General features: G+C 35.2%; 1 protein-coding gene across 1 annotated transcript in view; it reads left to right on the top strand.

Annotated features, from left to right (window-relative positions):
• mfhas1 (multifunctional ROCO family signaling regulator 1) overlaps window positions 1–15,453 on the top strand; it is a 38,516-nt gene that overhangs the window by 3,450 nt on the left and 19,613 nt on the right. The gene's annotated exons all lie outside the window — the stretch shown is intronic.

The raw sequence follows: 15,453 nt of genomic DNA, 5'->3' as shown, positions 1-15,453 counted from the left end.
TGAATTATTTTAGGCTATTGAATTAAAGTAAATGAGTTCTCATTTACTTTTATTGTGTGGACAACAGGAACATTTATCTTGTTGTCGTTTATGTGTCACAGAATATGCATACCGATCTGGAATGACATGGGCGTGTGTAAATCTAAAAAGATTTTAAGTGATTTTATTGTTTTGACTAGATTTTGAACAGGATGTTATGATGGAAAATAAGTCATTAACCACATATTTTCACACATTCACCGTATATGGCTAGAGACTTATTAAATGGATGTAGTTTAACACTCATATGTAGTCATAAATCTCTCAGGCATGTGTGCCAGAGCAAATAAAGAGTCAAATTAATTCTTCTGTGTTGAATCAGGCTATCTTTGCAGCACTGTCACCATGGAGGCGCATGTCTGGTTTGAATGCCAAGTAAACACTGATACAATAAAGGATGAATCAGCATGAAATGAAGTCATTTTGGGATGGATCTAGCCTGAACAAAGAGTGAGAATCCCTGGCCATGACAAGGGAGGTGGAAGGGGGGGTGGTCTCACTGGGGTTTGAAGCCACACCTAGAAACACAAATTAGCTTGAGCTGTCTGCTGTGCTGCTGAGAGCACAGACTCACTCATCCAGCAGTGGAGAAGAGGGTTGTCTTGGTAATATCATATGCTTTTCATTGTGGGATAGAGATTATTTATAGCAGAAATAGGGATAAATCCTAATCTAAACACTAGATTCAATTAGAATACTTGATAAATCACAAAAAAAAAGTTTTTTAGTAGATTTATAATATAATACACATTTATATTCATGTGGTTGCTGTAGTCTGCAGGGATGTGCTCTCATCCCCTTTCGTTTTGTCACGAGTAGTGGTGTCCCAAACGACACTATAGTATATATTTTGATGGTAAACACAAAACCTTGTGTTATCTTGTCCTTCATCGTCAGAGTATGACAGTCTTGCCTCCTTCATTACGTATACAATACATAGAGAGTTAAATGTCCAACCTAACTTCACCTAGACTTTTTTTTATTTTTTTTTTAATTTAAATAAGAGCGTCTTCCAGGAATTTTAAAGTGCACTTTCTCTTTGGAATTTTCAGTGTGCACGAGGGTTGTGTGATTAGGGGAAAATATCTAATTGTGATATATATATATATATATGTATATATGTGTGTGTATGTGTGTGTGTGTGTGTGTGTATGTACACATGTATACAGTTGAAGTCAGAATTATTCGACCCTGTTTCTGAACAGAGATTTAATAGATTTTTTCAACACATTTCTAAACATAATAGTTTTAATAACCAATTTCTAATAACTAATTTTATTTTTGCCATGATGACAGTAAATAATATCTTACTAAATATTTTTAAGACGCTTCTATACAGCTTAAAGTGATATTTAAAAGCTTAACTAGCTTAAAGGGGCTAATAATTTTGTCCTTAAAATGGTGTTTAAAAATGAATAACTGCTTTTATTCTAGTCAAAATAAAACAAATAAGACTTGCTCCACAAGAAAAAATATCAGGCATACTATAAAAATTTCCTTGCTCTGTTAAACATCATTTGGGAAATATTTAAAAAAGAAAAAAAAACTCAGAGGGGGGCTAATAGTTCTGACTTAAGAATTATTCCACTAGGCTATTGCGCTGACTGTTAACATGTTCTAAAACCAAACAATAGTTGGTTGTAAGGTTGCAAGCTCTCCATAAAGTCATGCGTATAGTCACATTAAATGGTGTAATATCTAATAAAGCATTTAAATCGTTAAACTGCTTTAAAACACTGCTACTAATGCCTCTATATATAACTATCCTATGAAAATAAAATGACAAACTATATTTGTATAGTACATTACATTACAGTCAGTCACTACAGACAGGGCACATACCTAGCACGAGCCGTAAATGCACGTGACATACACATAAAGTTATCAAAACATTAAACTAGTTTTTTGAAGCAACACTATTCCCATTTTAACAATGTCCTGCTTTTCTTTGATATTAATTAGTCTATTAATGTTTCTAAAGCAGCAGACAAAGCTGCAAAAGCACACAGCCCTAGTGTGAACATTAATTTGATTCTGTTTTAAGTATGTGCCATGATCCTTGTTTTGCATAAAGACACATAGGTTGGGTTCACTTTGGGCCTTTTGTTTCCTGACAGACAATTATAAAGATGTCCTACGCTTCTTTTTTCTAAAAGTGTAAAATGTAAGGCTGAATTCTTTTACTGGCAAATTATGAGTTATTCATAGCTTTTGGAATCACACTGAGAGATATTTATGTTCTTTGTAATTTGTGCATATCCCCAGTGTTGAAATAGGCTCATTGGGTGTTATTTTAAAAATAAAGTGGTGTTGGCGTGTGTAGGAGACATACCTCACCAAACAAACCATGCGCATTTTTGACAAATAACAGTCAAAGGCTATTTAGAGGTTATGTAATGAAGCCAGCCTTTTATGTCATTGCAAGCTAATAGTTTCACACGTCTTGCTAAGGAACCAAGTTTCACTATATGTTAAAATGTCCGTGTGAATCACTGAATAAAATAAAAAAATTAATTATAGGAAATAAAATAAATAAAATAAAATAAAATATGCTATACATATGCTATACATTTCTTAGAAACAATTTTTTCCAGTCTAGTTTTGAAATTTATTGGAAAATTTAACAGTATATATGTATTTGTTGATCAATTTTAATCTCATAAATGTAATTTTGTTTAATTTCAAATTTATACGTTATATTTTTTTTGTGCTAATGTATATTTTTTAATGCGACATGGTGGCTCAGTGGTTAGCACTGTCACCTCAAAGCAAGAGGGTCACTGGTCCAAGTCCTGACTGGGTCAGTTGACATTTTTTGTGGAGTTTGCATGTTCTCAATGTGTTCACATGGGTTTCCTTTTGTTCTTCGGATTCCCCCACAGTCCAAAGACATGCGGTACAGGGGAATTGAATAAACTAAATTGGCCGTAATGTATGAGTGTGCTTTCCAGTACTAGGTTGTAGCTGGAAGTACTTCCGCTGTATAAAACATATGCTGGACATTCCACTGAGGCAACCCCATTAATAGAGTGACTAAGCCAAAAGAGAATGAATGACACATACTGTTTTTCATACAATGAAATGGCTGTGATTTTTTTTTTTTTAAGTAGGGTCCTAATTTTTTGTGGACGCACTGTTTTTAATATTGTCCATATTTAGTTTTGAGTGTTTTCATTCATGATTCTTATGATCAGTGTTTGATGTTACCATGTTCCTTAAGCACCAAAGTTATTATTTAATGCACAAATATGGAATATATTTTTCAATATTGTTCTTGGCCTTCTTGGCTCTAAACTCTTTGTTCTCTACTCTTATTGTTTTACCTGGAAATCCTGTACAATAGACCTGACATTATGGCTCATTAGGTTTACAGTAATGTTTTACGTTCTAATGAAAGACTTGTATTATTTTTTGTTTAAATAGCTGTACAGGATGTCCTTTTAGACTTAGACAGCTCTGTTTCCTGCAGTCTCGCAGTTTTTTTTTTTCACTCTACTGTCACATGATGAGACGGGATCAGGTGGGGCAATTCCTGTCCCACATTAGCTCTTACCAGGATCTCACAAGATGTAAAGGCCCTGTGCCATGCATAGCAAAGACCTGTTTGGCCAGTTTAATAAGTGCATTAGCTTTTAAGTAGCCATTATTATCGAAGGCAGGATTAGTTGAGTTCATTAATGTTAATAGATATCGACTGCAAGCTGTATTTGTGGCAGGCTGCAGGTCAGTTTCTTTGTTTGACTATATACAGATTTCTTACCCTAAGTAACAACAGAACAACAAGTTTAGCAGCAAGGTTTTTTGATCCTACCAAATTTAGGCATGATATTTTTGGCCCTCCTGCATGTTGATTTAGCGCTGAAGCTCCCCTCTCAGAAAGACTAAACACAGTGTGATGGTCACAGAGAGTCCTGCTTTACTCTGGGGCCCAAAAATATTAGCTTTTAGATTCATGTGGACCTTCAACAGGTTAAAAAGTGTGCTTTTAGTTAGTTAAGCTCAATTAGTTTAACCTTTTGTGGCTTTTAGCACATCTTTTATTCAATCATTCATTCTTTTCCTCATTCTGTCATTTTTTTAAATGTTTTAATTTTTTCAGTTATTTCCATCTATTGTTCTTTATGGCCATTTTCATCTTTTCAATCTGCATTTCTGTCTGTCTGTCTAACGTTCTAGCATTCTATCTAGCGTTCTATCTAGCAGTCTTATGTTTCATTTAGCGTTCTAGCATTCTTTGTAGCATTCTAACCATCTTTCTAGCATTCTATCTAGCATTCCATTTAGCTTTCTAACATTATATCTGTGTTCTAGCATTCTATCTAGTGTTTTAGTGTTCCATCTAGAGTTCTAGCATTCTAGAGTTCTAGCATTCTATCTAGCGTTTCATCTAATGTTCTAGCTTTTTATTTAGCGTTCTTTATAGTGTTCTATCTAACATTCTATCTAGTGTTCTAACGTTCCATCTAGTCTTTTAGTGTTTTAGCTAGCATTTTATCTAGCGTTCCATTTAGCATTCTAACGTTCTATCTGTGCTCTAGCATTTCATCTAGCTTTTTATCTTGCGTTCTTTCTAGCATTCTATCTAGTGTTCGAGCATTCTATCTTGTGTTCTAACGTTCCATCTAGCGTTCTAGTATTTTATCTAACATTTAACTAGCATTCCATCTAGCGTTCTTGCGTTCTAATGTTCTATCTGCGTTCCATCTAGCATTCCAGTGTTCTATCTAGTGTTGTACGGTTCTAGCATTTTATCTAGTGTTCTATCTAGCGCTCCATCTTCAGTTCTAGCATTTCATAGTGTTCTTGCTTTCTATCTAGTGTTCTATTATTCTTTCTATCTAGCGTTTTATCTATTTCTGTACCTGTTTATCTTTCTATCTATCATTATATTTTTCTGTAAATTGTTGTTTCTATCTATGGTTCTTTCTGTGAATCATTTTATGTTCCTGTTTCATTTTAGGTTCTTTCTTTCTGTAAATCACTCTGTTTCTATCATTCTGTCTATGTTTCTAATGTTCTATCATTCTATCTACTGTTCTATTGTTCAATTGTTCAATCTCTCTATTGTTTTATATATAATTTTATCTATTATCATTCTGTTTTTGTCCATTTTGTCTTTTTTGTTTGTTATTAAACAAAGCTTTTCCAATCCAAAATTTATAGTTTGCTTTAAAAATGAGTTACATAAAGTTTAATTGTCAGGTTTTTACATCCAGTGTGGTTCTATATTCAGTTTGTACCTAGATTTAATTCTGTTTGAAACATAACTAAACTTTTCACCTCTAACATGTAAGAGCTTGTCTGCGTGTATGTAACATGTTAGTTAAAACCATTTAAGATCTCAGACAATAGTCTGGGAAGAAAAGCAGGCTGACATGTTTTGCAGGTGATGCAAACGTCTTAATTCGGACATGGACCTGTTCTGTTTCTCCTTGAATTTGTAATTGCTTTGCACAATTAGGTGGAAGTATTAAAATAGCAACCTTTTTGAATATATGTATCTGATAACCCAGTACCTTTTAAAACAAGCTAGTGCATAAATAAGCTGGTTTGTTTTTTGTAAATTCTATTAAGTATAAAGAATATACATTGAAAACTACTGTTGTCAGTTGACAGTTGCTCTGCTTCAGCTATTTGATCTGTCTGACAGAATTTGAAAATAAGAAAAAGGCTGGCATAACCGTTTATTAGTGAACCCGGATGGTTCAAATTGAAATGGCAGTAGGTACAGTAGCCTGTCTGACCCATTTAGAAATGAGCTAACTGATAGTCATTTGGCTGTTGAACTGGGTGTTAGAAATAAGAGCCGTATTGCTAAATCGAGTCACTGCACATCAGAGCTGGCCAAACACCTGCACTGTCAGCACACTGTACTCAAGTCATTAAATCCACTGCCACTGACTCTACACGTTGTTGCTGGAGTGTGTCAATGTGGTGCCAGAAAGTGTCAGCGGTCAAGGAGCAAAGCCTTTTTAGCAGCTTTTATTAGCATGCATTTTCCATCAGCTTGTCATGTGATCTAACTTGGCTTGAAGAGAATCTTGCTGGTATTTTGAGATATTTTCCGCGATAGACTAATGATGGCATTTCCGTGGAGGACAGTTTAAATGGAAGTGATTAATAGATTGACATCTCCTAGTTTTGGTGTATTGGATGTTTCTAGGGTTGTATGATATGAGAAGTTGCAATTCTTACAAAAGCTTTGTTTCATCCGCCTATTTTTCTTTGCATTTTAGAATACTGCATAAAAAGGCTTAATGGAAACAACAAGATGCACATACATTTTGAAAATAGGCGTTGTATTAATTTTTAAATAATTATTTCAAATATAATTTTCATCTGATAAGAAAGAAAACACAAACTAAGATGGAAACACATTTACAGAGCATCAAAAAATTATTGTAGTTCTGTTAATTGGTAAAAAACAGTTACATGTAAATTTGTTACATTTAAAACAGAACATGTGATAAATGATCTCTATTTCTGAGGCATTTTCCTTTTTTACTACTTAAAATGCATCTGGTCGGGATTTCTAAATCCACTAAAATATCTCCTAATTTGTTTGATTTTTTTTTTTTTGCATTACTTTATATCTCTTCTATACTTATATACTATATACTGTATTTATATACTTTCGATAGACCCTTTTCACATTTTCGGGTTTCTTAGTAGCAGAGGGTGTCATGGTAGGGAACAACAAATATTTGTTTACAATTCTGTTTGCTTAAATAATAAAAGAAAAACTCCTTAATGGTGTTATCAAAACTTTCAGAAAAAGGGAAAAGAAGTGTGAGACTATTTTAGAAGATGAATAACATCAAATTTACTTTGTCCCATAAAGACTGGATTAGAAACCTTTGAATAAGCAGTAATTCTTTTTTGTAATTTGACACGAGTAATATAATACATTCATAAATGCATATAACTGTTCATACACTTTTTAAAGAAAATCTAAATATTAAAAACTTTCAAGGATTTAAGATTATGATGACCTTTAAACACATCATAACAGTCTTGTGAAAAGGGTCCATTTACTCTGCAAATAAAGAATTATGCACAGTTTTGGAGACTTTCATACTTAAAGCGCTCCCCATTGTACTATTGTTTGTTACAACAGGAGGCAACTCAGAGAAATTGTCATGTCAAAACAGTGGTGAAGAAGAGGTAAGAGCATGCCGTTGCCAAACTAATTAATATATGAAGTGAATAGGTTGTGGATCTATTTGGAGGACATTCATGAAATGTTTGCCATGCGTTGCTGAACACCACCATTAGTTTATCAAATATGTATGGAAAATATTTACCAGTGCATGTTAATGCATCAGCACTAAGACTACAGCCAAAATAGAGAGAGCCGCAGCTTAAAACATGGCTTCTGAACAGCGTAAAAGTGGAATTTAAAATTAAATATCTAAAAGTTTTAAGTTTAACCCTTTGAAAAGAATAGTGAAAAATATGTGAAATTATAAAAAATATTTTTTATTATTAATTTGTTGTTGAGGTCCAAAAGTTTAATGGTAAGAATGTTTTTTATTTAGGTGTTAAAGTTCAGTAACAGTTTCACGGTTTTCATGTATTTGTGGGACCAGTGGACAGACCACATTAAACAACATCTGAAATATTGTTTCAGTCATTCACAAATCCCTTAGCGAAAGTCTGTCATCAAAGTCTTGAGTGGCTGTACTCCCAAAAAAAGATCTGATTTTTAGCTTCCACAGCTTTCAGACAGCTTGTCCTAATGACGTAGTGTACTCGAGTACTTTCCTTGTCTGTTTGGGTTTGTGGGGTCAGTCTGATTTCTCTCAGAGATGCCCTACTGAAATCCCCTTAATGGATTTGACTGGATTACCCATGAGTGAAAGGAAACCTTAAGGACTGGCAATTAAGTCAAGGCAGACTTGGTTAAGTAATCACACGCTGGACTATTACTACTAATTGTCATACAGTTTCTAGCACATAAGTAATCAGTGAGTTCATATAGCATCATTTCATAACATTTAAACCTCATGAAATTACCATCATGGTGAGAACTGTTCCTGGATGCCCTACAGATCTGAATTATGAACATGTCAGAGCCTGCACTGAGTTAAAACATTACGTCTGTAGAACAAGAAAGACTAATGTATGTCATAAAATATTCAAGATAAGACCGTATTTATGAGATGGATGTGATATAGAACGTGCGGTTTGGTTATTCAGAGTTCAACAGGAGTTTGGTGTGTTTGGAAGTAAGATCTGATATTTGAAAACGTGCTTCCCTCTATTCTTGCCCTGGACCTCCGGAAATTCAGTTTGTGAAAACATTCCGCTAGTGGGATTCTGGGAAATGATGCTGATTTTGAGATTCAGTAATGGCCAAGTGTGGCGTCTTTTATTATGTTTCCTTGATTTTATCTCCTCTCAGAGGATCACAATGACTTTGGCTGTATCACAAAGGAGGTTTTATCCATCTCTATTGCAATTATTGCCAAACTCTAAAGAATACAGCAAGTTTAAAGTGGTGATATGTGCCTAACATACTATATTTTAAGGCAAAAAACAGATGAATAGGGTGGAAAAAAGAACTAATATTTACAACCATACTTTTATTTTTGAGTCCTAAAAGATGCTAAGTGAAGCACTCTTTTCCTCTCCATATGCACCAGACAATATAAAGCACCCTGTGTGACCACATGTATGGCTGGGCGATATGGCAAAAATGAAATCTTTATAATCTTTATAATCATTTTCCATATTATTAGTAACGATACATGTTTTGATATACTGTTAGCCAAAGTCCCTTTAAGACAAGTCATTTCACTCGGCGGCCATCTTTGTAACACCTCTTGCGCAGTATGCTTGGACATTCTTTCTGAATGGGGAAACATCAAATTTTCCAAAACTGCTTGCCAAGCTTACCACTGAATTTTGTATTAGGAATCAGCAAAACAAATAAACAACGACCATCGCTTTAGTTTTATTTCTAAACACCCAAATCACATAAAATCTGCAGAAACTCCTGTCTGGTCCGAGATATTCCCCCGGAGTATTGTCAGTCTAGAGCGATCGATGATTGGCTTCTGTACTAGAAGGAAGGCTTTATTCGCCAAATTGACCGTTACACTTTTCCCCATTCAAAAAGATATGGATGACATGTCTTGTGCAGCCTATAATCTTTGTATAAGCCGTAAATGCTTCTTGAGTTCAAATAGTATCCCAACAATGACCGAAGCTAAAAAAAAAAAAAACTAGAGAGTGCATTAAATACCATGTTAAAATATTTTTTATTGACAAATACAGATTACACAGTATTTAGATTTTTGCAGATTTCTACCGTGTGATTGGCTCTTAAATCAATATTGTGTAAAAACGCCCTACTTAAAGGAAAGTCTGAGAGGGGGTAGTTTACCTCCCTTTTGCCAAATGCATCCTATTTCCTCTTTCTAAAAGCTAACCTGTCTTCCCCTGAAATGGGATGCTTGTGTATGGTTGGGGAGGTCCAATGTCATTGCATGTACAAGTGTATGTGACAAATAAAGGCTTGATTGGTACATATTAGTTAATTCAAAGAACTAATATTTACAACCATACTTCTATTTTTGAGTCTTTATAGGTACTAAGTGAAGCACTCTTTTACTCTCCATATGTACCAGACGATATATCATCATCATCATCATCATCATCAACAAATGTCCTGAGCTTATCATCATTATGAACATCAATTTTATTGCATTGCGATATAATAATGTTTATCGGCCCATAGGGTTGAGCTGACAGACGATATCCATCATTTATCGCGATGGCCGATAGACAACACGATGCTGAGCAGTGCACGTCTGACAGTTTAAGGATGTACTGCGTCTCAATATAGTTGTTAAACATGATATTTAATTAATCTTGTCTCTATCTAACGACTCTTCAGTCTTTTGAATCAGGTAATCAGGTAACGCATCACAGCGTCAGTAGACTGCTTCAATCTTTCAATTTCAGTATTTTAATTTTAGTGAAATACTCAGATACTGTTGGTTGTGCACCTTTTTTTTATCGACCAAGTTTGTGGACACCATTATAACAACACAGATCACTATGCCCATTCATGCCAGAGTCCCGCAGAAAAAGTGATTGACAGTTGGTAATTTGTGTGTGACTTCTCTTTATTTATGATTTTTTATGGGTAAAGTTGAAACCATAGGCTACAAATAATTAATTTGTTATGAATTAATTACTTGTACCTAAATGTTTAATTCACCTTCGCCTACGGATGCCATCATCCATTGCAATGTTTCACATTAGACATCGTACGATGCCCAATTGGTTGACATCGCCCAACCCTATATTGGCCTGTTCTTAACCGCAGGTGAGTGGGCTTGATAAATCACTTGTAGGACAAGCACTCTCCTTTCTGTATACTTGGATGGAGGAAGGACAAAAATCAAATGAACTAAGACTTTCCTTAGCATTTGTAAGTCGTTTTGGATAAAATTTTATAGTGAATAAATGTAGACAAATTAAGAATTACAAAAACACTTCTAATGGACAGTTTTCCTAAAATGATGCATTATTAAATTATCAATTAAATATACACTCATTTACATACATTTCATACACAAAAAGCTAAACATTAGATAAAGTTTGGTTCAAAATTCTTTTTTAAATTTTATTTATTTATTTATTTGTAAAAAACCTTTTTTGTAGAAACAAACAAAATGTTTGATGTAATCATGCAACTTATTACATAAGAAGTAAAACAAATCCTTCACATATGAATAAAACTGAAGTTTGGTGTATGGTAACACTATTGAAGTGGAGATTTATAATTTGGTGCGGGAGAAAATTTTACAAACATAAATTGAGAAAGTTTGTTCAAAGTATGGGTGAGGCAGTGGTGCAGTAGGTAGTGCTGTTGCCTCACAGCGAGAAGGTCGCTGGTTCGAACCTCGGCTCAGTTGGCGTTTCTGTGTGGAGTTTGCATGTTCTCCCTGCCTTCGCATGGGTTTCCTCCGGGTGCTCCGGTTTCCCCCACAGTCCAAAGACAGGTAAATTGGGTAGGCTAAATTGTTCGTAGTGTAAAAGTGTGTGTGTGAATGTGTGTGTGGATGTATCCCAGAGATGGGTTGCGGCTGGAGGGGCATCCGCTGTGTAAAAACTTGCTGGATAAGTTGGCGGTTCATTCCGCTGTGGTAACCCCGGATTAATAAAGGGACTAAGCCGACAAGAAAATGAATGAATGAATGTTTAAAGTATAGATAATTTCCCCCCTTATTAGAATCAAAAACAAAAACACAATATTAACCCACTCCGCTGCCCCCAAAGTATCAGTAGCTAGCAGTTCCTCACTTTAAACTTGTCTAAATACTTATTCCACAACATTTCATTGTTCATTTTGTCCCATTTTTAATTGACTGTATTTAGGACACAGGCAGGAAAGAATGCTATCATATCTAAAAGTGGAACAGGAAACCTTTGGGTGGTTCTGCTAAAATGAATTGACTCAAATGTCTGTCTCACGTGAGAGTGAAAGCGAAATATCTCTCATTGTATGTTTGTTCTCTCATGTGTGTATTTCTATAAAGATCTGCTGTAATTGAGTTTAAAATTAGGATTTACAACAGTATCGGTCTAAAGGGGCGTCTGTAAGCTGTGTTTGACTTCTTGCCCCATCTGTATGATAATTCATGTTTGTTTTGCATGTTTTCGGCCTCAAACCCTGTATTCCCGAGCACCAGAATAATCTGCTGTAGTCAATCCTGTTATGTCACAACACTCCCTCGAGGTCTACATTGTAAGCCTGTAGAATTATCCATGTGACCTGTGCAGGGCTGTATGAGTAGATGAGATTGCAATGGATGTGCCAACTCTCTCTCTTTTTTTTTAATGTTGTCATCACATGAGTCACATCAGCTGATTCATTCGCATCAGACATGAGGGTTGAGTTGATAAAAAATTAAATCCTTCCTGTGCTGGGATATGCTCAGAATATTAGAAAATGAGAATATCAGTGCTTTTGCTTGATACAGTCTTCTAGTCCACGCGAACCAGAAGTTGCTGAGACTTTAGGGCTTTTTCAGTGTGTTAATGTACTTCCAACGGAAACAGAATAATGAGCAGGGGAAAGGGCTTATTTTTTGCACATTATTTCCTCATAGCAAACTAATATTATATTGTGGCTGAAGTCTTCAACAGAGATGGACCACCACTCCAAATGCGGAAAACAAATGGTCAGACTTTGAAGATTACCAAAACACTTTTTTTCCCAGTAGATAAACTTGGACGGGTGACACCTAAAGCATGGGTCTCAAACTCAATTCCCGGAGGGCCGCAGCTCTGCACAGTTTTGCTCCAACCCTAATCAAACACAGATGATCCAAATAATTGAAGTGGTCAAAAGAGTCTTGAACACATTGATTAGTTGCTTAGCTGTGTTTGATTAGGGTTGGAGCAAAACTGTGCAGAGCTGCGGCCCTCCTGGAGTAACAATCCGTACAGCAAAATAGACATTGTATATTCTGATTTCACATGGATTTTGAATAATGGAAAGAAAAATGCAAGACATTAAGCTGTGGGGCAGTGTATTATTTTTAGGATAAAATTAGGAATTGTTTCAGAAAACTACAGAGCTAGTGAGCTGTCTTTACATTAATCTCATGACAGTGATCGTGAGCATTTGTGTGTACGGTGTGTATAGTGTTTAAAAACTAGTCCAGTGCATTGCTTGAAAAGTAAGCTCTTCAACACCGTCTCATGGAAATTTGTAACTTTTTGATTTAGCAACTACTTTGTATTCATTTCTAGGATCTCCTTGGGACATGTTAGTATAATTTGCTCATCCCCCAATGAGGGCTAGGCTTAGGGATGGGGTTACGCCTCTCTTTTAAATACATTTTTATATGAATAAATTGTAACTTTGTATGAATCGGCTACTTTTCTGACAATATGCAAATTATTTGTTTGTTTTTTTTCTTGTGAGATCGAGAATCGAGGAATCCAAGAGAGAATAGAGATGCACTGAAAATCTTTACCAAATTTTTTTTGGTCATGCATAATATTTAGGGATAGGCAAATTGATGCATTAACAGTTGTTTTTATTGATGGTATTATTATTATTTATTCATTCATTCATTTTCTTTTTGGCTCAGTCCCTTTATTAATTTGGGTTTGCCACAGCGGAATAAACCGCCTACTTATCCAGCATATGTTATCAATTATGTAAGCAATTTATCACTGGGAAACACCCATACACTTATACGGACAATTTTAGCTTACCCAATTCACCTATACCACATGTTTTTGGACTTGTGGGGGAAACCCACGCAAACACAGGGAAAACATGCAAATTCCAACTGAGCCAGCCAAGGCTTGAACCAGCGACCTTCTTGCTGTGAGGTGATCATGCTACCCACTACGCCACCGCGATATATTATTATTGTAATTTTTTTTTTCACTAAAATTCATTCAAATACCAACACTTTCAAATTAGGTGTGCAATACACTATTTTTGAATTCATTATTAAATTTTATGCATAACACATTGATTAAATTGCAGAAAGATCATGTGATTTTATAAATTGTAGCTGTCGCCCAGCATACGTATTCAAGAGTTTATCAGTGGACTAGGGTTGCACAGTTTAACAATAATGGTAGTATTGCGATACTATGGCTACAAAATACTGGCGGTGCCACTGTAGTTTGTAAACAGTATTTTCGTCATTATTGGTTTATCTACAATAGATAATGTTGCATGTGGAAAAGTCGCTATTATGCTCACGTTTGTGCAACAATAAACCATTTTGTTTTAGTAGTCTGTGGAGTCCTTTAAGGGTTGTAAAACTGTGTAGAATTTGTGCCTTTCATGGTAACCTATTGCACATTTTCTAACGCTTCGATTAATTTCTGTTCCTGTTAATGTGATTTATTAGCGACCTTGACAATCTCTTTCAATAAAAAGCTCACAAAGTGAAATTTTTAATTACTTTGGATCGTTAACTGATAAGACTGAAAAAAAAACAATAGATGGAAAAACCCAAAATAGCAACAGGAAACATGGAAACAATTTTTGACCATATAGCCTGAGTTTGTTGGAAAAATGCTCTTATGTAACATTTTATTTGGTATAATTTGTATTTTTATTTTAATGAATTTTTGTTGGTCAGTTATTTACAAAATTAACAAAAAGAATGAATAAATTTTAGGTGAAGTTGGGTGCAAATGATACTTTTTGCCTTATGGGAATTCTGAATCACATTTAGGTAGGTCTATTATGACATAAAATATAGTATATCTGCCTTTCTCATTATAATGCGAGTTATAAATTATAGTATTGCAATATTATTTGGTATGGTGATACTTCAGCTGTATCACGACATCACGACAACCCTACAGTGCACCACTTTTATTATTTCATAACAGCAAGATTACTGTACTGTACATTGCACCTCCTCAGTTTAAATGAATAATGAATGAAGTGAAACGCAGCACCTTCTGATCCTCCTGATGCTTATTTTTGTGGTCATGTTAAACATGTTTTCATGGTATACTACACTCAAGTGCAATTCAGCATAGCAATGTGGCCGTGCAGAAAGCCTTGACATTAAAAGATGTGCTATCAGGTCAACAGTGCGTAAGCAGGATTAGATAGCAGCTATCACCTGCATTCTTTTTCTATCTCTGTGTCTGTGCTCTACGTGCTCTTTAACCAATGAGAAGTTTGTGTTTCTTTTAGCCGCAGCTTATTTTAGCCCTGATCTTATCTCCACCCGGAGGCCTCATTAAATTCTGCTCTGCTTCTGTTGAAATGGCACTTCAGACTGCATATTTGACACAGTGCATACTGTAATCGCTAAATATCTATATTATTCAATCTAGTAGTGTTGGAGCAAATTTTCAGCAGATACCAATACTGGTGAAATGTCAGATGTTTTTGTACTACTTTTGGTAATGATTCTCGCTGTTGTAAGTTTGTTTACATGTTTGGAACAAGTGGAGGATGTGTAAATGATAACAGAACTATAATTTTTGGGTGAACTATTACTTTAAAACTCTAGTCAATTGGCTTGGTGTACACATACTGGCATTGTTGACATCTTGCAAGTGCACTAAGTAAGAAAAAAGCAGCATTTATTGTGATTCCAGTCTTATTGATTTGTGTTGCTGTGCAGCGGTGGAGAGGATTGATTCATTTAAACACACTTCATTTGTTGATTGTGTAACTGCTGTACTGGCAGCTGCAGTGTGTTGTAAATGGACAGATCTGTCCGTATGGATTCAGTGCTCCAGCCATGACCTTTGGCAGTAAAAGCAGAGGGAACTTCCTCCAGCAGGAGAAATGCTGCTATTCCTGGAAACCAGTGGTTAAGAAAGGTCTTTTACGGCTTGAGAGTTTCTGTTAGGACAGAGAATGGTATTTTCATTTATTTGTTTGTTATCGGGGTGCATATA

This window comes from Danio rerio, chromosome 21 (assembly GCF_049306965.1).
Source record: "Danio rerio strain Tuebingen ecotype United States chromosome 21, GRCz12tu, whole genome shotgun sequence".
In the NCBI taxonomy this organism is placed as follows: Eukaryota; Metazoa; Chordata; class Actinopteri; order Cypriniformes; family Danionidae; genus Danio; species Danio rerio.
Note: the sequence above shows the minus strand (reverse complement) of the source record. Positions and strands in the feature narration are given on the sequence as shown.